Here is a 26,503-nt window from a genome sequence, read left to right as displayed (position 1 = left end):
AATAGCCGCTAACCGAAGCGCAGGACCGCGAGCGATTGGCAATATGCACCGCGTGTGCTGCATCGGGAATGCAACTGGGCGGAGGATGGTCACGGTGTCGGATGGGGTGCCCTTCCGTTCAGATATGAAACGCGTAGCGCGGCCCCGTCGTTGCCTTTGGCTCTCTTTCCAACGCGCGGGACTTTTTGGGTGCGCACACACACACACACGCGCGCGGTGCAAGTAAAGTGTGCTGCAGCAGCAGCAGTTGCTTGTTCGCTGATTGGCGATCCTGGACTAAGAGAAGCAGGAACAGCAGAAGTAGAAGATGAAGATGATGATAGCAAAAAGGCAAAAACACAAGAATCGGGATCGATACTGTCCGGAGGAGTAGGGCAAGTAGGAGTTTAAAACGGATCGGGAAGAAGGCAAGAGGAGCTCGTAATCAAGCTCACCGGTATCCTTGTCCCTGAGATTGTGTTTCGGATGCATTGCAAACAAAATGCAGCAGCATCGCTTTCGGCATGTGGTGGTACTGGTGGGCGACTAACTACAACAAACTGTGTCGCCGTATGTATGCTTTTTGCCCGTATCCTGTTTGTTTGGCGTTGTGTGGATGCATTCTTCTTCTTCTTCTTTGGCTCAACAACCGATGCCGGTCAAGGCCTGCCAACACACTTGTGGGGTTGGCTTTCAGTGACTTATTGATTTCCCCCCATAGCAGGATAGTCAGTCCTACATATGGCGGCACGGTCTATTTGGGGCTTGAACCCATGACGGGCATGTTGTTAAGTCGTACGAGTTGACGACTGTACCATGAGACCGGCTTGCATGTGTGGATGCATTACCTTCCTCCAATTCAAATGTTAATTCCGATCCGAAGCCGCCAATGAATGCGGAATTGATTTTTCGGGAGGAAATAAAAATTTATGCACCGAGAATTCTCATTTGATTTTCGCTCCGTGCACATGATGAGGAATTATGGAGAGGTTTTTTTTAATGTTGTTCTTCTTCACTTTTCCTGTTGCTTTTACGTTCCTTTTTTTGTTGTCGTTGCTTTCATCCGACACCCAACGGTTGCGGTCCGGAGTGCTACCAGCGACATAAAAAAAGGAAGGTATAAAATAAACCTAGCCCAAGGCGGCCTCGTGGGCTTCACTGCCAATTCGATTGTTAGTTTGCCAATTCGGTCCCCATGCTTCACCATTCGGTCGGATTGGTTTATGCGTCGTGTTTCATCTTCAATTTTTATTGAGCTCGTCGAGTACGGCAAAACGGGGATCTGGATGCAGTTAATGAGCGTAATGAAGTTTCCTGTCCTGGCATCGGTGGAGAACAATATTGAGTTGGTGCGTGATTATTGTATGGCAGGGCTGGGGGGTTTTGGCTTGTTGTTTTAATGAAGTGTACTTGCACAGGAAAAGGATGTGTATGATGTGTGTAAGAGCCATACTGTTGAGACGTTGGAGCACATTGAAAATTGGAATGGAATTGTTATAGTTGTTTCAGTTTATGTTCTGTTAATTAAGATACTTTTGTTGTAGTCATCGACAATTCTTCCGAGAAGTCCCTTAGTAAATGTCTCCGTTAGTGCATTTCAAAATAACAGATTAAGCTTAATCTAAAGTTGTAGCTTACTGGCGTGGTTTAAGTAAATGCTGTAGTAAAGTTATGAAACCCCGAGAGAATCGTTCAACTCTGATACCATCCTGTCACCAACTTTATCAAATCAAATCACCAAGAAACGGAGATGATAGTGCAAGAGGACAAAGGAGATCGACAATGGTTGTGAAGATACCTTAATAAATAACTTTTACGGGATGACATTTTTGCACTACTTCCTGTTGTTCTAAAAGCTTTGCTATAGTTTTTATTATTATTTTCAGCATTTTTTTATCATTGTGGAATTCCAATGGAGCAATGGAGATGCGTTATAATAGGTTACTTTTTACAAACAGCAAATTTCAAAAAAATGCTCGCCCTTGTGATGTAGATGTCTGTCGTTTGAAGCTTGAAGGATGCTTTAATCTTACATCAATGTTTTATTTATTAAATTAATTAAAATAGTTGAATCAATTACTTAAACACAAAAATGGCAATCATTCACTCTGTAAGATGGATGTTAGAGACAAGAAATGGAAAATTTCAAGACAAGTTCAGGCTAAATGTGCAAATTACAAACCAACTAGACGATCTCTATTCCACGATCATCCTTCAAACAGAGATCTGACATTAAGTTCTGCATGGCTTTAATTGATCTTTCGTGTTTTACTAGTTTCTGGTACAGCACGATATCAACCGGCTTCACAACACGCACCATTCCAGTGATCTTTGATGTGATCCGAATCCGGCCCAAATGTCGTGTTCGTATTTCGTACATTCGCCTAGGAATCTCGTTCATTCAGAAACCTTACCTTACCCCCGTTCATTAAAGTCTATATTCAAATCGAAACCACTTGACCTCTTCAGTCAAGCATACAGCGTACAGTGTACAAAGTGGCACACCGGCCACCATATAGGGCGCCTCACGCAATCGTACCGCCAAACCGTCGTCAATGGCATTATCAAGCCGCTAGACCGTGTGCAAGACAGCATGATTATAGGCCGATACGTTGATGCCGCTGGTTCGAACTCCTCTAACCCGGTGAATCAGGTTAGATAGAATGCGTGCGGGATCATTACCTCAAAACGGATTGGACCGAAATCTTCCTTAAAACGTCATCATTATAATGACATAAAATAATAATCGGGCCCCAAAACCCAGTGATGCTTTAATAATGATGGACAATTAGAATCGGGCAGGTACGGGTTGTTGTACTCTTTGTTTTTGGTGCGGCGCGAAACAAACACAAGCGTGCGAGATGTTTGAGTTTGAGTTGGGAGCACAATCAAAGATCTGTAGACCAGCCCCTGTGCCGATCCTTTCTGTCGAATCTATATCCTCGGACTCGGGAGGTCGTCGACGCTAGCCAGCGCCCCGATCATTACGATTCCGCCTTAGCTTTGTAGCTGTTTCGTGCTAATTTTGTGGCACATTTCCACGAAAACCGAAGCGCACCACACACACACCCCGGCTGAGAGAGATCGTGTTGAATCTATTAATCAAACAGGATCTCTCTCTCCTTTGTGATGGATCGCGCGCGCGTATGTTACGCTTAGGTTACGCCCGGTATCGTCCCACTTTACGGAGTAGAATGCATACGCCATAGGACTTTAGGAGCGTTAAACACCGTGGATCGTGCTGTGTGCCAACCTGCTCATCCTTGAAGCGATGCCATAATGATCGGAATGTCGATTTCGGGACGGATAAGAGTGTCGGCAATGTTTGGTGGAGATGGATCTCGTTAATCTGTCTAAATTTGAGGATCATAAAACACGATTAAGGTGTGTAAGGATCGGCGTACGCGATCTAATCAGGCACATGCTACAATCACGTTGATGCAGCAAACATACTTTAAAAGTTACTACATTAAGGCTCTCCTTAACAGCTCAATGTGCGTTCAAATTGATCGCGATCGAATTGAAAACCTGTGAGCTAACTCTGTTCAGAATTTATTGCAATCTAGCATCAAACACGACTTCCAAAAAGCCCGAATCAACAAACCCGATCTAAACACGCACTATAAACCACCGATTTTAGAGCGAGCATTAGTGGGGCTATAATTACTACATTGATTTCTTGGACCTCATCGGTTAAACCTTCGTCCACGAGCGCGGAGCCCTCGGTTTGCCCGCTCGGCTTAGAATAAAACGATGCAGATAGAAGAGCACCCAGGAACGATATGATAAATTTGCACCCCCCCCCCTCCGTCCTTCTAACAAAATCGTTGCTTTGGAGTTATACTTGCCCTTTGCACGACTAAAGACGGGCCCTTTCCACAAAATATCCACCCCCACAATTAGGGGCCGTTCGGAGGTAGTTTTGTTGCAACGTTAGTTTTTGGCATGCGCTTTTTTGGGGTCGTTGGTCGTTTTTTGTTTTGTTTTGTTTTTGGTTACCTGCCAGAAACCTGCCGAATGCATCGCCTCGAAGGAATTAGAGGCTGGGCCGAGATCGTGGTCGTAAAATTGCACCGCGATCTTCAACGTCAGCGAAGCGGGGAGTGGGAGATCGGCTCGGTCGCTGTATTGCATTATAATTATCTGCCCGCGAGAACGTGTCTCTCCCGCGCGAACGGTTAGGCGCCGGTAGAAGGGAAACCCCCGTAACGAGGATGCCCAACCCCCCCCCCCCCCGTTCGCCATCGACGGGTTTTATGGCGGGACGTGGGCGTCCATAAAGCGCGAGCAGTCACCGTGCGTCCGTACGTCTGCCGGACGTCTACATTGCGTCAAGTCGTCGTCGTCGTTGCTGGCGGTGCGTTTATTGCATTTACACATTTTTGGTGCGGCGGCGGCGGGCATTCCGCTCCTTTTTTGTTGTTGTCCGCTTGTCTTGTCGGGTGCGTGCACTTTTTTTTACCGTGTGTGATGGGTGCAACATTAGCCCGCGTTCGTCTTAGCGCTCGTGCAATCATTTATGGCCTTCATCGGACCGGAGCAATCAAAGGCACTGGTTTTGCATGTTGGTCTGCGTGCGGGGCCGATAAGAACCGAGATCGCCTAATGACCGAAGCCGTCGTGGGAGGAGAATGCCGTAAATTTGGGGCTGTTGCCGTTGTTGTTGTTTTTGTTGCTGTTGTTTATACTGTTTGGGGCAGGCACACAGATTGCATGATGCATAGCGCTATTAAGAGCGTAGGGAAATTAGGCTGAACCGTTTTGGGGTCGGTTGAAAGCGTTGCGGTTTGGAAATGATGCAAATTTGTGGTGCAGGATTTGAGGAAGAGCTTTCGGGAAAGGGTTCGTGATGATTATGGGTGGATTGACTGGGCAAGCTTAAGTTGAAGGCAATTAATTTGCATTGTCTGGAAGGGGAAACCAGTTGGGCGAAATTTAAAGGAGATGTCTCGTTTGAATGAATGATTTTTATGTTTAAGAGGTCTCAATATTCTAAGACACCTTTCTATACTCTATTATATTCGTTTCTACGGCAAAATATACAGTTTTGTAATGTAATTATGCTTATTGCTCAAACCGTATTACTAGACTACTCTATTAAGATTTTTAGTGAGTGTCATATAACGCTTTGTTACAACTCTATTATTCTATTAATTTTTAGGTATGAGAAGCACAAAATAATCTTAGGTAATGGAAAATGGAATAGTATTTACGTATTAGTCTATATTAAGTATTTAGAATTTTCAAATATTTACCTCTTCTTCTATTTGGCGTAACGTCCAAGGCGGACATGCCGGCCTATACAGGCTTTCCAGGCTTTATTCATTACCACGTAGCCGGATAGTCAATCCTTGCTACGTCAATCCAATCCTTGCAAAATATTTACGTTTCATTCAATAAATATGCCATGGTCATGTGGAGGAAATTTCTTGAAATATGATAGATCTAAAATCCAATTATTCGTCGTCTGTTCATTCCATTTTGGCCGCATCTGATTGACTCTCCTCTGCTCAAACAGTCTTCACCCCGAATGAGACATTCTCACCTGCAAAATCATCTGCTAAATTGTGACACCCGAAGCCATCAAGTCAATCTGCGACACCGCACCACTGCCTCGACCTGGACAGATCATCCAAACACCAAACACACACATCAGAGCCGACCAATAACAAAGAAACACACGGAACGAACTCGCACGGAACGGAACCAAACACAAAAAAGTGCACACGACCAGCGTCGCCAGCGGCAGTGTGGGACCAACAGCACCATGATGACTCGTGCCACTGCCATTTTCCGAATGCATGATTTAATTAATTTTATTTTTCGGTCATCGACTCCGGTGTGTGTGTGTGTGTCCATGATGATGGCGGCGGCAGCGGTGGCAGCGGCTTTATTTACTAAATAAAATGATAAATCGCTCTCGGGGATGTGGTTCGCGTGGAAGCTAGGTAGCTTTTTTGTTGTCGTGGCGGGTCAGCTTCTTCTTTTTCTTCCTCCAACTCAAAGCCAAACCTCCCAAAAACTTTAGCGGGGAAAGGAGGCAGCGATTCATTCGCACGAGAAGGTAGTGATAGCCAAAGGGACAGACACATTTAACGAAAGAAAACACAGAAGTCCCGGGACCGATAATTTGTTCACTAGCTCTAGGCTTGATTTTGGGACCCGTTCCATTCGGAATGCTTCAAAAGTGTGTGAGTGTGTAAGTTTTTTTTGTTATATTCATTTTTTATTGCTGAGACAGCGAAACGAAATAGTTTATGCGAAACCAGTGTTTAACATATCCAAAGGATCCTAAAGTTAACGGTTTTTCCGAAGCCTCCTCCACAGGCTTTGCAGTGCTGGGCGAGCGAGCGATCGGTTCTGCCCTGAAGGTTCTCGCGCACGATGGCGCTTCTTGGTCATCACATTAAGACACTATCGCCTGCGCCCCCTCACAATGGTCCTTCGAACCGGAGCACGGTAAACGGGATCATGTTCGCTTCGGGCGGATTGGTCACGAATGACGGCTTCTAGCAGCGTGGATAGGCGGCAGGTCCACCCTCTTGCCCATTCGGACCGGTGGCCTGGTAGTGATTTATACACGTTAGCACGTGATCGGTTCGAATTATGAATAATGATTTGTTTTTAAGTGTGTTTGTGTTGTTCTTGTGTTCAATTTTACGATTCCCGCTGCGTGTGTTTTGTCTTACGAGCGCGAGATCCCCGTTTCGAACCATTTAAAATCTTCTCTGATCTTGTGGTTGTGCTTCCCCTTCGGGGTGAAAGGATCGCTGGCGACTTCTGCGGGAGCCGTAACATTCCATGTACTGCAGGATTGAAACATTTCTCCGTTGTCTGCCCTCCTTATGGCGCGCCATTCATAGGCGCCGTTCGGTGATTGATTGCTATCGTCACCGCGAACTACGTTACTGCCCGGTCACATCTGTTCCCGTAGCATGCACCAGGAGGGGGCAATAAAACCGAGGAAACTTTAAACTTCAAATGTCTTTGCCCTCTCACCGGGTTATTTTCCGAACCCCGTGTTTCTGCTTTGGTTAAGAAAACCCATCCTTTCTCCCCTCGCAGTTTGCGCTAGGACGTCCTCCTCCCCCCCCCTGTTGGGATAATTAGATCGGTCGTACCAAGGGGTTAAGGAAACCAAACATCAAAGAGCACGCGGTTGACGTGTTTTTTTTTTGGGAAAAGGATTCGAAGCGTTACGTTTTATAGTTTGATTGCCCTGGACAAGCCCGAGAAAAAGGTAACATTTGGCTGGGCTGTGTTTTGCCTGCCGTGAAGAGATAATGAGGCTTGTTTGTGTGCCGCTATCGATACGGATACATCAGCTGCCAATTTGCTTCAATCCCGCTTCGCCAATGAAGCGCGACGGGTCGCTACATTGTTGCAAGTGAAATCGGCTGATTTTGTTTTATTATGGGGGGGGGGGGGTGAAATGATGTTTGTGTGGTTTTTAAAAGAAGGGTTTTTAAAATGGGGTGGATGGGAATGCCATGATTGATATAAATTTATTTTTAATATCAGAAATTGCAGATTGGGTGTACTTCTAGGATACTAGGTAATTGTTAATCCTTTGTTTAATATGCTGCATTATAGATTCTTTGTACAAAGCATCAAATTTGAATCTCTTTTTGAGCTTGAAAAAAGTAAGATGTAATCTCTTGGTTGCATTTTATAAATACTCAAAATAATTTGCTGTCACAACAAACATTTATGTTGTTGTTCAGCGTAGCTATTTCATTTTGATTATTTGATCTTTTTTTAAAGGTTTCGTTACATCTTTGTAATTCTTTTTTTGTATCCTTTTTACCTAATTGATTTTATACTTCTTTATTGTCTTTTCCATGTTTGCATTTCGTGCACTGATTTCATGTTGGTTACACCATCCTACTTTTTTGATATTTATTGCTCATTGTTTGAACATTACTCACTTACTTTTGATTTCCTTTTTCCTTTTTTTATTAATGTTTGTAGTTAAAAACGAGATTAAATTCAATAAATTTAATCTATGAATTTTTAGGATAGGTTATCGATAGAAGATGGTAATATGATGATTGCCAGTTTCTGCGCTTCTTTCAACCTTAATTATGATTTTTTCATAATTTTGATAATTTGGATTTTTGTAAACATTCAACAACCACCACACGATGAGAGAGTGCTTTCACGGGATAAAAATTTACATAAAATTTGCTACTCTATAAGCAACGAAGATAATGATATAACAGAGCAAAAGCTCTACCAGGAACTCTATTGGTCTTGGTGCATAGAGCGAAGAAAGCATTTCACCTTTCCTCAGGGTTTCCAACGAAATCACAAGTATGTAATCCTTCCAAATGCCAAACCGCACCATAAACATAACCTCGACAGGTTTGAAGAACCGGTGAATTAAATCAAATAACTCACAAATTGCCATTCTCCAGGATCAAACTTACCGGCCGAAACGTTTCGGTTGCAAATGGGGCGAGCAAAGGAATCCACTAACGACCAACGAGCGATATGCCGAGACGAAGGACGATCTTTTTTTGCGAGGCTCGAGATATTTTTTCCTTAATATCTCCCAAGCCGAACGCCGCGTTGGAAGGTGTATATTGGCAAAACTATCATCTCGATCGGCACCACCATCATCATCATCAACATTATCATTCGCCAGGTCCGTTCTACACGTCGCTCGGGAGCAATCGGATGATACGTCAATAAAATGATAGACTTCTTGAGAAAACTAAATTAAATTAATGATTTTATTGATAGCAATCAAAACCATCGGCAAAGATGAGGAGCCAAACAGTTCTTGCTCACTCGTATGCCTCACCATGGGGTTGTTTGGTGGTGTTTTGAGGCAGTTTTTTTTTATGGGAAGAATAACGAACCTTTGCAATAATGGGGTGTTGGAGTGCGGTTAAGTACTGTTTTGTTGGGGATTGTTTGGAGAGTGCGCAGGTTCATTCCGGCGTCGCAGCCAAAGCAACCCAATAAATAATGGTCACTGACTGCATGGTTTGCAGGCCGCCGAGGTCTTCCATGTGAGGGAGTGTCAGTGTGTGCCGTTTTACATTCGGAGACGTATAATTTGATATCATAAGAAACAGACAAAAAGCGACTAACGCGCACAAGCCGCCTCATTTCTGCTTCAGCCGAGCTTTGATTCAGGCTGTGGGTGACTTGGGAATCAGACCTCTTTGCCGAATGCCGAGAATCTTTCTTTCCTTCTTTATACCTTTTGCAGTACAAATCGGCGCCAAATTCGGCGGCAAACATCGTTTTACCTTTTGCCCCGCTACGTAGTGTTTACGTCCCAATAGCGATAGGAGCGACTCGCCGGACCAGAACGGACTCCAACAAATCTGCCCCAGTATTTGTAGAATTTTCGGCGTGGAACTGTTTTTTTTTGCTGACTCCTCTATTGGGCTCGTTTCGCAAAATGCTTCCCAGTCACGAACCGATCCGCCAACGATCGAGTGATCCCACAATTTGGGCGGCAGGCAAAACGATGGGATCCCGTACGGCGCTGTGTGGCAGAGAGTCTGAAGGACGTGGACGTGGTAGAACTCAGACAGCAGGTACAACACGACAGGTATTAGTGGCTTAGGCCTAGCCGGGGACCTGGTCGTGGCTGCGTTCTCAAGGGAAACGGGGCGTAACGCTGATGTTTCGGTTCGGACTGTATAACGGGCAAATTGTAGGTGTACGCTTCCCGGTATCGCATGCAGACACGCATTATCAGACTTTTCTCCCACGACCGAAATACACTGGTGCGCTGGTGTGTGGTGGAAAAGACGACCTTGCTGTTTTAGTACGGGGTTGCTGTAGCGTAGCTTTTCAAGCTGTAAGACATCGAGCCGGCCTGTACCTGTCAGTCACCGTTTGTCAACAACAGCGTCCTAGTAGGCTGTGGTGGATGGGAGTGTGCGGTTAGTGATGTTTGTGGTCAAATGTCCTCGGAGGAAATTATGGGTTAGTGTTGCTGTAAAGATCTTTTCTGAGTTTCGGGAATTCAATTCCTGGACCCAGAAGCAGTCTTCACACTCTTGCAAAGAACATATCGCACTGGATCTAATGGTAAGACATTCGTAGCACTCCACGAAGTCAATCGTCCTTTGCGCCACTTATTCCCTCGCTAATTTCTTCCTACACTTCTAGACCCGTGCTCCAAAAAGGGTCGGCGACTCCTACCGATCCAGACACCAGTCTGGGGGCACCGTATCGCTGGAATAAATTTGGTGTGTGATTTTCGCTCCGAACATTCGGTGCCGGTCGGGACGGCCCGATACACCGAACACGGGATCATCATCGGACGATAATCGTCCGGGCATGATGCTGCACCGCACTGCACTGCTCCAAAGAACTAGGACGAACTTCACTCCAGTCAGCCGACCGAGGCAAAAAGGCAAGGATACCCTACTAGCAAAGAGAATGTAAAAGTGTGCGTCTTTCAGGCGAGGGGCATGTAGAAGCAGGGAGAGACGGCTGGAAATACGCGGAATTGCTAGGAGGCGAGAGCGTGTTTTGCTTTCTACACAGTTTTCGCACTTACACAATCACACATGTGTGAATGTGTGCGTTCACTTTCAGCCTGCGCGCTCAGTTTGGTTTTCTCGCAGCGGCTTGCTGGTGTCGGTGTCTCGCTCGCACTAGTGCAGCGAGTGTTCCTCGTGCGTTCCCTTTCTTGCTACCACACAAAATCGTCAGTACAGTTCAAGCCTTCGCAGCGTGAGGCCGCGCGCGTTTTAGCCTAAGTCCCGGGCGCTCGATGTAATTTGAAGTGAAGTGTTGAAGTTTTATTTATTTCAATTCACATTATTACGGCCTCGGTCGTATTTTCAAGTGTTGAAGTGTTGTGCGCATTGAAATAAAGCAGCGTTAATCTTTCATAATTCAACATGAATATGTAAATTATGCTGCTTTATTTCAATGCTTTTTTTACAGTATTCAACATACACAACATACAGGCAGTAAGGCGGGTGCTTGAAGTGACGATTTTTTTATTATTTATAATAAAAAATATGTGTGGTTTTGTGGCAAGATTGTGGTTAGCGATGTGTGGAACTGTGCCTTAAGTTTCAATAAAGTGTTAAAATATCAACCGAGCTTGATGTGTTTAAGTTTTATTTCGATGCATGCGATTTTATTACGCTGCAAATCAAAGTGAACGAAAGCGCACAGCGCACAACGCGCAACGAAAGAAACGAGGGGGAGGGGGTGTCCAGCGCTACGCGCAAAGTGCGGCAACAGCGCAGCGCAAACCGAAAAGAACGCGCGGGAAGGGGTGTTCAGCGCAGCGCGCAAGTGCGGCAACAGCGCAGCGCAAACCGAAAGAAACGCGAAAGAGCAAGAACAGCTGATCCGCGCATCCAGCGCAGCGGGAGAGGAAAAAACGGGAGGGAGGGGGTATCAGCTGATCAGCTGTTTTGTATCGCGAGAGCGCCCCGTGTAATTTGAAGGCAAGCGAGAGAGCGCTGCGCGCGCTTGCTCTCAATTCGGAAAAAAATCACTGCCGCTCGACTATGGCGGACAATACAAATTCGACCGAACCCCTTCTCCCTGTTTCTACATGCCCCTCGCCTGTAAATTTAACTCTCTTTGCCTGTCGGGATAGGTATAATAATCGGTAATAAGGCTACCGGAGTTTGCTGTTGTTTCTACGCCCGCTTCATCCACCCTGCTCTGCCGTGCTATGGAGGAACATAGCATGTCGGTTGCGCTGTTGTGTTCGTGTCGCTTTTGCCAAAAATTCGTCTCGGTGTGGTTGCGGAATTCGGATGCCCGAAAAATAGTGCTTTTTTGTTGGTCGTTTGCTCGGTGTTGTCGTGTTGTAGGAGATCAACGTGCGTGGGAACGAATGTTTGCTACACTTTTACCAATTATTCTGTGCTGGATTGGATGCAGCCAGCAACAAAACAACAACAAAAAAGGTATTACCATCGCTGTAGAGAGAGAGAGAGAGAGAGAGAGAGAGAGAGAGAGAGAGAGAGAGAGAGAGAATGGAGAGGGTGTTTGCATCTATCATTCCGGTTGCCGGGACTCGTCACAGATCATGCGAAAGGACCTGCGGGAAGATGGATTTGTTATGCTCCAAAAATAGCCGCTAGCAATCGACATCGAGTCGAGCAGCAGTGGTGCAGTCGGCTATGCAGTAAAAGCTCATGGTGCATGTGGTGGATGACAGATGTGGTCAGTGTAAAAAAAAAAAGTTGGACCACACAGTTTTCACACACACACACACACACACACACACACACACATACGCGATGAAGGTTTAGGTTTTTGGGGAGAGTGAATGCATTTTTAATTCCGCGGACCCGCTTTGGGCTGCAGGTTATGGGATTAATCACAATGCGGGGCGGTTGGCAAGCATAAATTATTGGTTGATACAGTACTGCAACACGCACAAAAAAAAAAGATTCACAAATGTTGAGCCTTACATTGCCCTGGGGGGGGGTAGTAGTTGCAAATTTATTGTACAAGCGCTGATTTAAAATCATTCCACCAATTAGAGCACCGTTCGATATGTTTCATGTTTGCGCATTTTGTAAAACATTGTATTGAACATGCAAGTAGGATTGTTTTATCGACGGATTTAAGATGATGGGTATTGCTGCGTTAAAACTGGTTTAGTTGAGATCAGTGGGAAAAGTACTTTAATATTCATGATATTTTTTTGGTGGGACAGCTTCGCCCATTTGACATTATATTCTAAAGTTAACTGTATTAAATGGGTTTGCAGCAAACCTTTGGTAAGGTTTTATCTTTAGATTGCTATTGTTTAAATATACATCATTATCGTTTTTATCGATGTACTTTATGTTAATGGCTTAATGCTTGACTCGCATAAAGTAATCACTATCATACTTCTCCTTCTTTGGTGTAAAAACTTATTCGATCTTGTTAGATTGAACGTTTTGCTCATGCTCGTGACAATATTGATTGTGTCTGATTTACAGAAATGATGTTCTAATTAGTGTGTTTATCTAATTTTATTTGCTCGTTTTTCCAATTATGTTGTTAAATAAATGTTTATTTTGAATTGCAAAGTTAGTTACTTTCAATGAAACTATCTCTCTAACGTAGAGTCAAAGTAGGCATGTTCGGTTCCTAACTTTTTTTTATCTTGTACTAAGCAAAAACACCACAAAGAACGCATTCTCTCCAAACGAGTGAAGACTTTGTCTTGCAAACTAATTGCCGCAATTCGAGGCGAATGACTGACTTTTTTTCAGAACGCATTTGTCCGCTATGCGATAATGATGCAGTGCAATATACCGAGAGTTTGTGGTACATGTTTGTGGCAATTTTCCACCAGCTCACGCAGCGTGGTTCTGTGGTTCGTTTTTTTTATTGACATCCATGATTAGGCCGCTGCTTGCACATTGTTGCTCATTCTGGTACAGCATCGATCGCTGTACCTTCCCGTGTGATGAAGATCCGTACGCTGACGATCTTCGTCAAACGCTGGCGGGAACCCCACGCATATCGATTAAGCGATAGCCTCGGGATGCACTAAAATGGCGCAGTACCTATGCTGTGCCTCTCTCTCTCTCTCTCGTTATATTTTGATCCTTCGCAGCTTCCCAGCAGAGATGCGCAGGACGGAGCAGAATTCCAGGAACAACAACCCCGTGTCCACGGATCAAGCAGACGCTTGGGTGCGTAATGATCTGCGGAGCAGTAATATACCGCTTAGTCCCCAGCGCATCGACCAGCAGCAGCATCAGCAGCAGGGTGCGTATGATGACCGCGTTGGAGTTGGCAGAACCACAACTGGCAATCGTCGTCGAAACGTTTACACACACACACACACACCGTGCACTACAATTTGGATGGCGCGATTCGCCCCAAACCAGCACGAGTTTGCGTGTTCGCTTGGGGGAGTGCGAGAAAAAATGCCAGAAAAATGGCCTCCGAGGTTGGCCTCGGTCCGGTCCGGGAGGGAAGAGGATATCTCAACGGGTTGTCTCTCAGTGGCTGCAGAAGCTAGCCCGCTACCACCGCGTCACATCACGCGCGGGGAGGCGGGAAAGGTAAAACGGCCTCCAAACGTCTATTCGCCCGTGGTTTTTTCTTCTTCTGCAACTCGGTGCGGTGTGGTTGTGTTTGGGCTACGACTCTGACGACATGCCAGAGTTAATGATTGGTGCGCGGGGGTAGTAGGAGGGGGGAGGGGGAGGTTGGACGGCGGCTAAGATTTGCCTGCCCCGGAACGCCAATACCGAGCGAGCCGATAATTTGAACCAGTTTTTTATTTTTTTGCAAACGGCCGTGCCCGGGCGCAAAGGATAATGAAAGGTATTACACCGGGACGCGGTGTAATGGTCATGAACTACATTAATTGCGGATAAATTTCACGTAGAAATTTGCTCTCGCTGCCCCCGCAGGGGATGCATGGTAATGTCTAATATCGGTTGCTGTTTTTTCGTCTCTCCTCCGTTTGCTTTCCCGGTTGCTGCCGCGGTGGGAAAGTCGAAGCAAGCGACCACGGAGCAATAATGCCTGGCATGCCGGGCTACTCGCTGCCTTGAGGGGGGGTTTGAACGATTATGGGTGGATTTTTGAAGTTTCTGTAACCGAGAGTGGCAATTGACAGCGTTATTGAGAACGGCGATGGTGCAATATTTTATTTCACGATTATTTTCTTAAATTCTTTTACACGTATTTCTATGTATCTTATCTTATATCTATTTTTACTTGAAATTGGATACAAATGCATTCAGATGAAGTTGTCCGTTAGTTTAACCAATTCTTGATTTTATCTAACAAAGTCATCGATTATTAGGTTTCTCTGCTTGGGGAGAATAAATTCCTGGAATATTAATTCTTGGATCAATTGAATTCTAATGAGAGTTTTAGTTTGTTAAACTACGTTTATAGAAGAAGATGAAATGAGTTTTTATTTTTGTAAAAACTCCGTCGCAGATTGTTGAAATCTAATTAATTTAAGACCTGCTTCATTTGACGATTTTACCATTTTCAAATAAGTTTGAGGTACAAGTAAAGAGTGCTTTGAGTAAATGTTAAGTACTCGTTAAGTAAGTAAAGTGCATGTAAAATATTCAGATTACCACTTTTCCTTCCATTTACTATTTTACGTCATTTGGACTGTAATAAATAACTATAGTTTAATTTATTCGCATTACTAGAGAGTAGGCCTTTTTCATAGTTGAACGTTTTCTGGGACAAATGAAGAAATCGTCTTCTAAATGTATACATGGAAGTTTTTTTCATATAAGACACAAAAAGGCAATAATTAAAAAACACCAAGTCTTTAGTACTTCACCCATAACTACTCTTTATGCAATCATTAAATGTAACGCCCGTATTATCGTTTTTCCGTTTATGCAACATCGTACGACAGCATTGTTCGGACCATTTTTTACCAGCTGAATTGCGCTGTCAAGTGTGAACCATCTAAAACGGGCTTGCATTTGCGCAAAGCACGATTCGCAAGGCACACGCCATAAAACACACACACCGCCTTATAGGCTAAGAGTGTGTTGTGTCACTGTGTAGCGCGAGCGCTAAATGTAAATAAACTTATTTTTACGCATGAATAATAAAACAAATTGTTTTCCCCCGAAAACCATTTCCCAGCCGCTTGAAGGGTAAAGTAGCGTGCTGGGTAGAGCAAAACGAGAGAACTTTTTTTTTTTGGAGAACATTAGACACCATGCGCCGTGAGGTGTGTGGTAAAGGATTGCACTGACTGCACACAGAGCGCTTGGGTGGAAAATGGTGGAGGGTGGAAAAAGAAACACCCTTCCCAGTGCCAAACGGCGCGAAGTGGGCATTGAAGGGAAGGCGTTAAATGGTATTTCACAGCATGAGATTTTACCAGCGGCAGCGGCATAACGCGGCTGTACAATGTGCCGAGGGTGCAAGTTCCACGGCAAGCCGGGAGGATTTGGAAAACACTTCAGATGTAATGCTCATTAGCGCTAGTCGAAGGAGAAAAGCACTTTTCGCGACGCTCTTGACACGAAATCAGTTGTGATAGAAGTAAATATGTAGTCTTATTGCACGCATTTATTGCAGAAATTCTTAAGTTGCAAGAATTGCTCAAAATTTCGTACTAAATATTCCTAAACACGAGCCACTAAGCAGCATCTGTTTTTACAGATCTCGTATCTCGTACTTCATTTTTAAACGTGATTTCCTTTTCCCGATAAAGTTTTAAATCCCAACCAGAACCAGATCGACCCCACCCGTTTGTATATGATGAAAATAAAGCAAAAGTCACACAATTCAAGATGATTGTCTCCTGATAGTTCCAGAGTCAAGAGTACGCACGTCGAACGCTAAATCCGCGCGCTATCATCCTTTACAGATCGGCCCAACAACGCTCAGCTCAACCCACAGCAGGGCAACCAACACTGCCTCGGATCCCTCGTTGCAGCAGCAGCAGCAGGTTTTATGGTCTTTTAAGTGCTTAATTAGGTTTATCGTATCTTATCGCGGGCTGGAACGCGAGTCATCGGGCATCTCATTGCAATCCCATCAAATGTCACGTTAAGGAGACACGAGCTTCGGGTGCCACAAGGGGTGCGAGGCAGTTCATAATCGACGCAACGTATATTTGGTTCCGGTTGTTTCCGGCACTGATGGGATAGTAACAAGGGGCGCACGCACCCTCGCCTCGTGTTGTTTGTGGCGAAGGGTGCATGAAGGGCGTTTTCCAGGACAATTTGCTTTGAAAGTGTTGCATAGTAACACGCATAACGCAGTAACATTGCAAGACTCGATCAGAGTACACATTGAGTGAATAAAGACGATTCCATTCTGAACTAAGGAATAAAGCAGTTGTGTTTTTCTCAAGATATATTCCCTGCGACATATCATTTTGGCGACGAGGATGAACTTTAGATGAAGCTTTGCAGACTTTTTTGCAAGTTTATCGAACCACACCTACACCAGATAAGTCTCCAGCTGAATTGATGTTTCAGCGGCCTATTCGAACAGTTCAGTCATTATTACTACCTCCAGTTTCACGGTCACGAAATGAAAAGCCAGAAGCTGGTAGAAAATTCTTCGATCCTGGAGAAGCGGTTTATGCCCAAGTCCACCGCAATAATTCCTGGGAGTGGAAACCGGCATCAATAGTCGAACGAGTCGGTAGAGTGAATTACAACGTGTTTTTGGAAGACAACCAGCGAATTATTCGCTCACATGCAAATCAACTGAAGAAGCGTCTACAGGAGGAAACATCGTGTGGAAATAGAAATTGTCACGACACTGGAAATTTGTTAACTATTTTCTTTGACGAATTTGAATTGGGAACTCCACAGGCAGTTGAAAACTCAATTGAAATGACTGAACAAGAACATTACTATTCAGCTGATGAAGAGTCCGCTGAAGAAATTGAAGGAGAAAATTGGCAAACATCATCGTCCACAGTTACTACTCAAGCCACTCCACCAATGCCTGCATCTTCTGCTCAACCCGTGAAAGCGGAAAGACCTCGAAGAATTCGTAGGCCACCAGCCAGGTTTGAACCGTATTGGTGAATTAAGGGGGGAGATGTTGCATAGTAACACGCATAACGCAGTAACATTGCAAGACTCGATCAGAGTACACATTGAGTGAATAAAGACGATTCCATTCTGAACTAAGGAATAAAGCAGTTGTGTTTTTCTCAAGATATATTCCCTGCGACATATCAGAAAGTATGCTCGTCGAAAGGGGATGAGTCGTCGGTTGCTGGTGAGTTATCTGCTGCGCATGCAAATTGAGTACTCGATTCATCGGTCGCTTCGGTCTGTTTGCTGCAAAATGGGTTTACAAAACGTTCTTTCTTCACTTGCAGAGGGGTTCCGTGTGATTGAAGGACAGCAGTAAAGAGTTCATCATAACACGAGGTGATCGAAAGGCAGGACACAAAGCATTGGCGCTCTTGACGCACGTTTCCTGTGAGATGGTAAAGTGTAAAAAGGGCACGCACGTAAGGGATGGGAGCACTGACCAACGGGTTCGGGATCTAATCGGAGGCACACGCACGTGGGTAAAAAAGAGGCTCTTTTAGAGAGTGAAGCAAAACCTCAGCAAAGACTTTGACTGACTAGGCTGTCGAGCCGGCAAGTGATCGCAAAGAGCGCAAGTATCCAATTAAATTTCATAAACTAATTGGCTAATCGATGTCGGTACCGCTTTGCTTTGCTGCTTACCTGTGTTTTCTGTGATTTTGTTTCCTCTCTCTCTCTGCTCGTCCTTGGTTTGTTACACTCACCACCATGTGAGCCTTTGCAAAAAACATGGAGATTTCCTCGCTAACTACAACCCCCCTAATCGATGGTTAGGTTTCGTATTTTTCTTTCCATTCCGGTTACGGTGCTGGTGTGGCTACACGAGCGGGGCGCGTGTGCCCGACTTCAAACCATGCCGGCTCATCGCAACAAAGCGAGTACTCACCGAGGCTGAGGTAGTTATTATTATGATTAACGCAATGCATGTTTGCTGGCACGGGTCCTTGAACAAAAAAACAGAAGCATATTATCGACTGTTGGCCAGTGTTTCGATAAGAAGCGCAGTGTGCAAAAAGCAAAAGTGCGAAAAGTGCGTTAGAAGGTGAAGGTAAAGCGCGATTGAAAAGAGGATCAGAATTAGACAGATCAGTTAACCAAAAAAAAAAAAGAGAGAGAAGAGAATCGGTAACAAAAAAACAACACCCGAACATGTTCGAGGAAAACATCGTTGGGTCCATTTTCATGAAAACACTACGTGCGACGTGTTTTGGCAGTTTGGCACGTGGCGACCGGTTGATGGCAAAATAGAAAGGTAGCGCAAAATGCGCTCTTGACAAACGATACACGGCTGCGTAATGATACTTTACAGTGCGTCTGCCATTGTGGAGTTGTAGTTAGGGAGGAGGTTGGTTGAAGTGCTGATTTCCTGACTCGTGTTCTCGGCGGTGGAGTGTTACGATTGGATTACACGTGATACCCGGTGGAAATGGAAGTAATGGATGGAAATACCATGCGGTGATAAAGTTGGGAGTGAAGAGTTGGAAAGGCATCTTATTTCTCTATTCAATGGTACTGTTTTAGGTATTTTTTGACATTTTTTGTAAACTTTAATGCAATGTTGGGGATTTAGTCTAACCTGTACCGCCTTACTCTAAAGATTCTCTAAAGATAAATTAATCTAAAAAACTCACGAATCTCCAAGAATTCATTAATCTTTAAATATAAATGAATCTCCAAAGATTCGTGAATCTCGAAAATTAAATGAATCTTCAAAGTTTCATGAATCTAAAAGATGTACCTCCAGTGATTCATGAATCTTTAGAGATGTATGATATTCAAAATATTGAATTTGCGCGATCCCCCCTAACAATATGCCCGTCGTGGGTTCAAGTCTCGCATGGACCGGCTCCCCGTAGCAAAACAAACTATCTGGCTGCGTGGTACTTGAGAAGCAGTCTCGAAAGCCTGAATAGGCTGTCATGACCACGTAGGTTGTTACGCCAAAAAGAAGAACAATGAGAAGCTCTTAGCTTTATGAATCTTTGGAGATGTATGAATATCTAGAGATTCGCGAATCTTCGGATCTTTCTTTGGAGATTCAAGAATCTTTGCAACTGAGATTCAGATTCATTGAATTATTTCAGAGATTTATTCAGATTCGTTAATCTGAATCAGATTTACCTTGCACTAGAAAGAACCAGCAGTAATGAGAATGATTCAAAATGACTTCTTCTTCCTTTTTCAATCTCTTCTTCATCCTCTTGTTGGGGTAAATGATTATATGCTGGTCATAAATAGATTTTGGCTTACTTTTTCCACACCATTCTTCAACCAAGTCTTTTTTTGCTATAACATGGTCGACGACATGGTTGGAAATCGATCCAATTCGTCTTTGTATGTGCCGTCGCATCTATCGAATATACTACCGCTACGCTCGTTAAATGGACTGTAAATAACAGAAAAGCGTATCAAACGGATTGTTCAACAAAATACTGTAAACGACTTGCTTAGTGAACAAATATAAGACGCGAATAAGCCCTCAAAATGTTTCATAAGTCTTCTTCTTCTTTGGCTCAACAACCGATGACGGTCAAGGCCTGCCAACCCACTTGTGGGGTTGGCTTTCAGTGACTTATTGATTTCCCCCCATAGCAGGATAGTCAGTCCTACGTATGGCGGCACGGTCTATTCGGGGCTTGAACCCATGACGGGCATGTTGTTAAGTCGTACGAGTTGACGACTGTACCATGAGACCGGCTCATAAGTCTAGGCAACGCTAAAATTAGCCCAGAAATGTTAGTAATCAAATATCTTCACGTGCCTCCAAACGACAAAAAAAGGCTACACCATAATAAGGTACCATTTTGGTACAACCCCTATTTACTAGCTGTTTTTTAGATTGAACCGACCTGCCGCCCGTTTTGCCATTCGCAATAAGCAATAATGTTTTACTTTTTCATCCCGGTAACACTATCCCTTTCGGCGCGGTATTGATTTCAGTGCGCGTCACGTGTTGCTCGTTGAAATCCATCAACTACGGGCAACTGTATTATGCCGTAATTAAGTGGTTTTGTTGATATTGGATCAACTGTCAAGGGCTGGTGGCTGCTGCTGTTGCTGCTGCTGTCGAAGAGGACAGTAGGAGGGTGAGTTATAAGGACCGGACGCCGCTCGTTGTTGACGCAAACCGTGCAGCAAGCCCTGGCAAGAGTTGTTGCTACAAAATAATGTTTGTGCGTGTGCTCCTTGGCGAGTGGTTGGTGGCACGTTTTCGATTTTAACCCACCGGCCGCTGGTGCCGTTCAGGTGCTTCTTGTGCCGCACTTCGATTTCCTAATTAAGAGTCCTGGGAAAGCATCGGGGATATCCGAATGTCGAAAAAGGAACCCGTGGGAGCAGTGCGGAAGGTGTGTGAAAATGAGGCGAGAAATAACTTTCTTCCCAAAACTCGATCCGCCGTGTTCGGCGCTTTGAGAAAACAGACATCACGGTGTACGGTGGGAGGGAAGGATTCGCGTAGCTTACTGGAAGTGACACTTCCTAAGGACGAAGGCCGCACTCGGGGAATGAGTGAAGGAAGAGCCAGTTCGAGGAAACATGATAAATCAATTTAAAATCTCCGCTTATCCTATAATTTATCAACCGGCGCGGCGATGTCTTTCCGGCGAGCGCTGGTTCACCGTTCCGCAAGGACACTGTGGCACACTGTTGAGGTGAGATTACTGAGAAGTTTTGTTGCAAACTGCTTCGTGAACGCCCCATGAGAGGAATAGGGAAGAAACGAGAAGCTTTGGTGGTGGTTCCGGTGACCGTAAACGGAAGTTTTTCGACAATCCGCCGGGTTGACGTCGATGGCTGAAATTTTCGATTTCGCCCGGCAGCGATTTTTGTAAACAAGTGCTAAAATTCACTCAGCAGCGCTCTAATCATACGTTTTATCGTATCAATTTTCGGTAATTGTTGGCATTTCTGGTTGCCTGGAAGCAGCCAGGGCGGGCGATTGCTGCGCTACTGCGAGGGCGGTGGATGTTAAGTTTCGTGGAATGGGATAGTTAGAAAATAGTTATAATTAGACGGCACTTGGGAATGGAGAAGCAGCGCATAATCAACCGTGTTGAAGCAACGTTAAGCGTAAGGATGAAGCGTTAGGCATTGTTTTATTCAGTAAACTGTAGTAAAGAGTGCTTCAAACCAAAAAATGCCACGTCAAATGTTTCTGATACAGTATGTACCTAATTTTTTGACGCTGTTTGTCAATTTTATTTCATTTCAGTTATAATTCTTCTAGAATATATTCATAAAGGATCGTCAGAGGTCTCTGACTATGTAAACAGGTCCACCCGATTCGGTTCGTATAATTTGATAAATCGACAAATAATCAAGTAACGAGCTTCGGTTTCCAGTGTACAAATTTTCAGTTCGTTACCCAAACGCAATGCATTGCAGCAACGATCAACGCTTTCGCGCGCACAACCCATCAAATAAACCGCCGAAACTTCTCGGGCTTCCATTTTGGTTTTTCATTAAATTTGATTAAGAAGAAGCCTGGGCCAGCAAAGGCATGAGCAGGAGCCTGAGCGGAGCGCAAATAATAAGTGAAACAAAACTTTAAAAAATCAATAAATGCATGATGCTGTCGGGCATAATTTATGCAACACCAATCAGTAGCGCGCCGTCAGTTTGATGTAACAATGGCACCGGCACCTAGCAGTTCGGCTGCGGCAACTACCGATCCCGTGTGGTCGCCGTCGTCGACACTGGGAAGCAGGGGTAGCGGGAAACCCCACCCTTTCATTATGCTCATCATTTAGGTGAACTAATGAATAAAACACACCGGTTGCGGGCTGACTTCAAATCTATTAAAATATGAAATAAAAATGGAATGCCAAAAAGCTATAATTTGCCAACTGCAGTCGTCCCGATCCCGGGGTGCAGTCTCGCCGGGTTGCGATTTGATTGGTAAGGTTGCGCTTTTTTTTTCGGATGGCTGCTAGTTGCTGCTGTACCGCGGGCTGGAGTTTGTACGGCCCTAATTTGAAATGGGGCCGTTCTTGTTCGGTGCACTTTTTTGCATACGATTGAAGCTCCCCGTTGAAAGTGGATGGAATTTAGAATGCAATGCCCGATCCATGAGACGGTTTAATTAGCGAACAATAAAATTGAAGCGAACGCTCTTACCAGCCTAATGAACATATCACACCGCTTGAGAAAATGCCACATTCACACTGCAGCACGGTTTCGTTTCTCGGTCTCGTTGATCATTGATAGTTTGCTGCGAACAACAACAAAAACAGGCATACCCCCAGCGGGCTTCTGCGGCGTGTGTGACCCGCTGGGAGCTGGGTTTTAGCAGCAAGATGCAGCGGAATTTTCGAGCCATATCTTTTCGGCAACTGGAGACCCCACAAAGCCCCACGCAAAGCTTAAGCACGCCTGGCAGGGGTCGGCACGCGCGTGACTCTCGATCCTGTAGGGCCACCTCGTTCCGCTGGGGCTGTGTGTTTGTTGTCACGCTACGGGCGATTTTATGACCTCAGCAAGCAGCGGCGCATCCTTTTTTTTCGTCCTGCGTTATGTGTTTCTTTACTTTGTGTCATCCCGCCCGAGGGAGGACGGTTTGCCCTCCGGACAGCCGGGAAGGCGCTTTGTGCGACCCGACTGTCATACTTTTGGGGCAACGAATTAATCATGCCGCTGTGGAGGTCGTTTGTTGGGTTGGCTTATTCTTTTGTTTGTTTCGCTACAGTTCCGTTCAGCTGGTTCTGGCTGTTGATTAATTTTATTGCACTAGCCGCTGACCCCCCGTAGAATCGGCCGGGGATCGAGAGGTTTATAGTCGGTCGGCGGAAATGGCAAATATTTTAACACGAGTGTTCTGAGGCTAGCGATGCAAATTCTGTTGGCACATAAAAGTCAACATGCACAGTTATGTTCGTTCATCAACAAGATTCAATATAAAATGTAGCGGATTGTACCGATGTAAAGTTGCTCAATGTAGCTTTTTTTTAATTTTATTTTTCTTATATTCTTATGACTCTAGGTGTATTTTCATTTGCATTAAATTGATTGGATGTGAGGAACATCAAGAGCAAACTATAAATAATTAAGATAAAATTATAATTTGGCTACCACACTACTTTCAAATACTGAAACTTATTTTTGCTACGAAAGTAATTACAATTTTTCTTGTTTAAATGAAGAAAATAATTTGCCATCAATCACAAACCATTCGTCCTGCTCCAATTAAAGCATCCAATATTTTGATGCAACCAATCTCCTCAAAACGCTGCCCCTAAACGTTCGTTTCTAATCCACTCGGCTCTTGGACGTTTGGACGTGTCATAAACCATAAAATCATCCGATGGTTGCGTGCAACAGCCGTCGCGTTTGAAAGCCATCATTCAATCGTACGCCGGAGCGATTCGGTCCCAAAAATCGGCCCAAGACACATAAATCATGCTGCTTTCTTCCGTGGCTCGCCCTGCGCCTAGCGGGGCAGCCCATGCCGATCCCGAGAGCCTCCATCCTCCACCAGCGTCGATCGAGGAAAACCGGGTTCGACAGGGCACCGGTGCTGTGTGCTTTTCCGAAACAATTTGGATATCGATAAATTATCGTCCCTGCTCGGCCCACCCGCTCGCACGTTTGCCCCGCCAGCAGCGGGTTCGTTATTATAATGATTATCGTTATTATTAAAACTAAATCTTCGCCACAAATTATAACCCTGATCGCAAAGCAGGATCGCATTGCACGCTGCATTACCCGTGCGGCATTCGCATTCGCTGTCACCATTCGATAATGATTATCATCAGCATCAGCACGGCACGGGCGCTCGCCATCTTGCACCGCGCCATCACGGGCGCGATCGCCAATCGAGACGCACACGACCATCGATCAGCCCGGTATGGGAAGGAAGGTGGTGCTTCGACAGCAAGATGAAAAAAGCATCGGAGTACGCGAGGTTCGGAAAAAGAGCCCGTTTTCGTCATCCATCTATCCCCCGAGACGCTGTCGATCTCTTGATGCGTTGTTTTGGGGGATTTTTGGGGCGAGAAACATAAATCAATTATTTTGTGATGGACAACTAAATTGTTTCGATTTCGTTTGGCGATATGTGTATGTGCGAGTGTTTTCCCTTTTTCGTTTTGGAAGCGGTTAAGGTACTAGAGAAGGGGAGGGGAGGGGGGTTGATTTGTGGATTGAAACGAATTTAATATTGTTAGGAAGGGATAAACACTTGGTAGTACGTTAGAGAGGACATTCCGACATTTATCAAGCAAACAGGCAGTATTATCGACGGGACAGCATGGCTTAGTAGTGTAAGAAAATATTTCGTGGGACTTGAGCATCGACTTGAGTAGTATACCTATAGTTGCCTTCACATGATTGTTTTAATGCTGTTTATTCGAGTCTCGAACTCTTTCCCTTTATTGGATAGTAATTACACACTTTTCCGGACCTTTGTGAAAAAATACAAATACAAAGTCCATATCAATAATAAAAAGGATAATCACATTAGAAATAATGAAGAAAAGCTCAAATACGAGTAATGACAATAACAAGCAACAGAAAAATATAACGAAACGTTTAAAGCAAATCCAACAAGATAAACTAATAATCAGCCAAAACTAAGCAATGAATAAGTAATAAGGAAAATGGACATTAATGGAAATTTCAATCAAAACTTAAAACATCAATTAATGGTCCTTCGAACCGGATATTTTCGTGATTTATTTCAAGGTTTTTTTCAAAATAACTTTTATTTTTATTAAAATAATGTAGTTTCTTACGTGACAGAAGTGGAAAAGAATCATTCATGTTTTTACTCCTTATTTATCATATTTCGAGACGTTCAGACAATTTTTGGTAAATATTACGTCAAATTCTAACAAAGCCATCTTGTTCTTACAATTCTTTTCACGAAGCTTTTCTGCTCTCCATGCCACCTGTTCAAAAAATACCTCAAACCTGAATCTCCACTAATCTAATTTGATCCCCTGACCCCATCCTTCCCAATCGAAATTGCTCCACAATTTATTTGATATCCCCTGTGTTCCAGCGACGAATGATTTATGGTGCAAACTGTTCCGAACTTTGGGGATGATTGAGTTTTGATTGAATATCATAAATCGAATGCCCAGCTCGCCCGGGCAAGCTCCACCGATTCGGTACAGCCGACGTGATGGATGCATTTCTTGTGGCAATTCCGAGAACGCTGTCTGGGATCTAGCCGTTGCTAATTTTGCCCCAGTGCACGTCCGGTGCCCGGTGCACGGATGCGGGCAAATGAGGTGTCAGCTGAGGTTTGAGCAAATAATTGGCAGACAACTGTTTCCTTCCGGAGCGAGGGCCCGGGATCGGAACATTGGCAGCACGGTTGGCATGACAGCGGCAGTCTCAAATTATGCGACCTTTCCCCAACGGTTGCTGTGCGAGAGAGCGGTTCCGAAGATGTACCCGTATGCATGCATTCCCGCGAAACGCTGTAAGCGCTCGGTCCGTCTATTCATTAGCGGACGGTATTCGCGTATATCCGTTCCGGTTCTGTGGACCTCTGGACCTATTTCGAGGTTTGGCTGCGTGTGATTGCGGAACCCATCGAACTGCAGCAAAAGCGAGCGGAAAGACAGAGCATTCAACCGCTTCCGGTCAAGTTTGACCGAGGTCATGTCGGTCATTTTCAGTCATTTTCATCATAAGCTCGCAGCAGGAGCAGCAGCAGCAGCAGAAGCAGCAGCAACTGCAGCAGCTGTACCAAAGTACACGGTTCGGTGTGCATGTGCGGGCTACCTTCGCCAAAATGAAATTCCTTCCAGCTAGACAGCATCACGCATCGTTTGCCGGATCGCGACGGACGGACCGCACCGTATCAGTATTCACGCAAATCTCCGCAACGCTCTTACTCTCTCTCTCTCGTTTTCCCCAAAAAGGGCACCAAACTTTGTGCACCACGATTCGTGAAACAAGGAGATCCACGGTTGTCTGTAGCGCGACTACGAAAAACGAGCGAACCTGATTGCAAATTGACCGAACCGCCACATCGTGTCCCCTTTACATTCCGTAAAGTGCATCTGCGACCT

The 26,503-nt window shown here is 44.8% G+C and overlaps 1 protein-coding gene and 2 long non-coding RNA genes across 5 annotated transcripts in view; 2 read left to right on the top strand and 1 right to left on the bottom strand.

Moving 5' to 3' along the window:
- LOC121599409 (transcription factor AP-2-epsilon) overlaps window positions 1-26,503 on the bottom strand; it is a 136,150-nt gene that overhangs the window by 95,968 nt on the left and 13,679 nt on the right. The gene's annotated exons all lie outside the window — the stretch shown is intronic.
- Window positions 10,592-11,060, top strand: LOC121599411. The gene is made up of 2 exons (XR_006005671.1): window positions 10,592-10,725; window positions 10,900-11,060. It is a non-coding gene; the product is annotated as an uncharacterized LOC121599411 (long non-coding RNA).
- On the top strand, window positions 16,675-22,080 carry LOC121599410. 3 transcript variants are annotated; one of them, XR_006005669.1, is made up of 4 exons: window positions 16,675-17,664; window positions 17,768-17,878; window positions 21,697-21,771; window positions 21,827-22,080. It is a non-coding gene; the product is annotated as an uncharacterized LOC121599410 (long non-coding RNA). The 3 variants fall into 3 exon arrangements; XR_006005668.1 differs by having other exon boundaries at window positions 21,697-22,080; XR_006005670.1 differs by lacking the exons at window positions 21,697-21,771; window positions 21,827-22,080 and adding an exon at window positions 18,258-18,948.

The sequence above is a fragment of the Anopheles merus genome, chromosome 3L (genome assembly GCF_017562075.2).
Source record: "Anopheles merus strain MAF chromosome 3L, AmerM5.1, whole genome shotgun sequence".
Taxonomy (NCBI): domain Eukaryota; kingdom Metazoa; phylum Arthropoda; class Insecta; order Diptera; family Culicidae; genus Anopheles; species Anopheles merus.
Note: the sequence above shows the minus strand (reverse complement) of the source record. Positions and strands in the feature narration are given on the sequence as shown.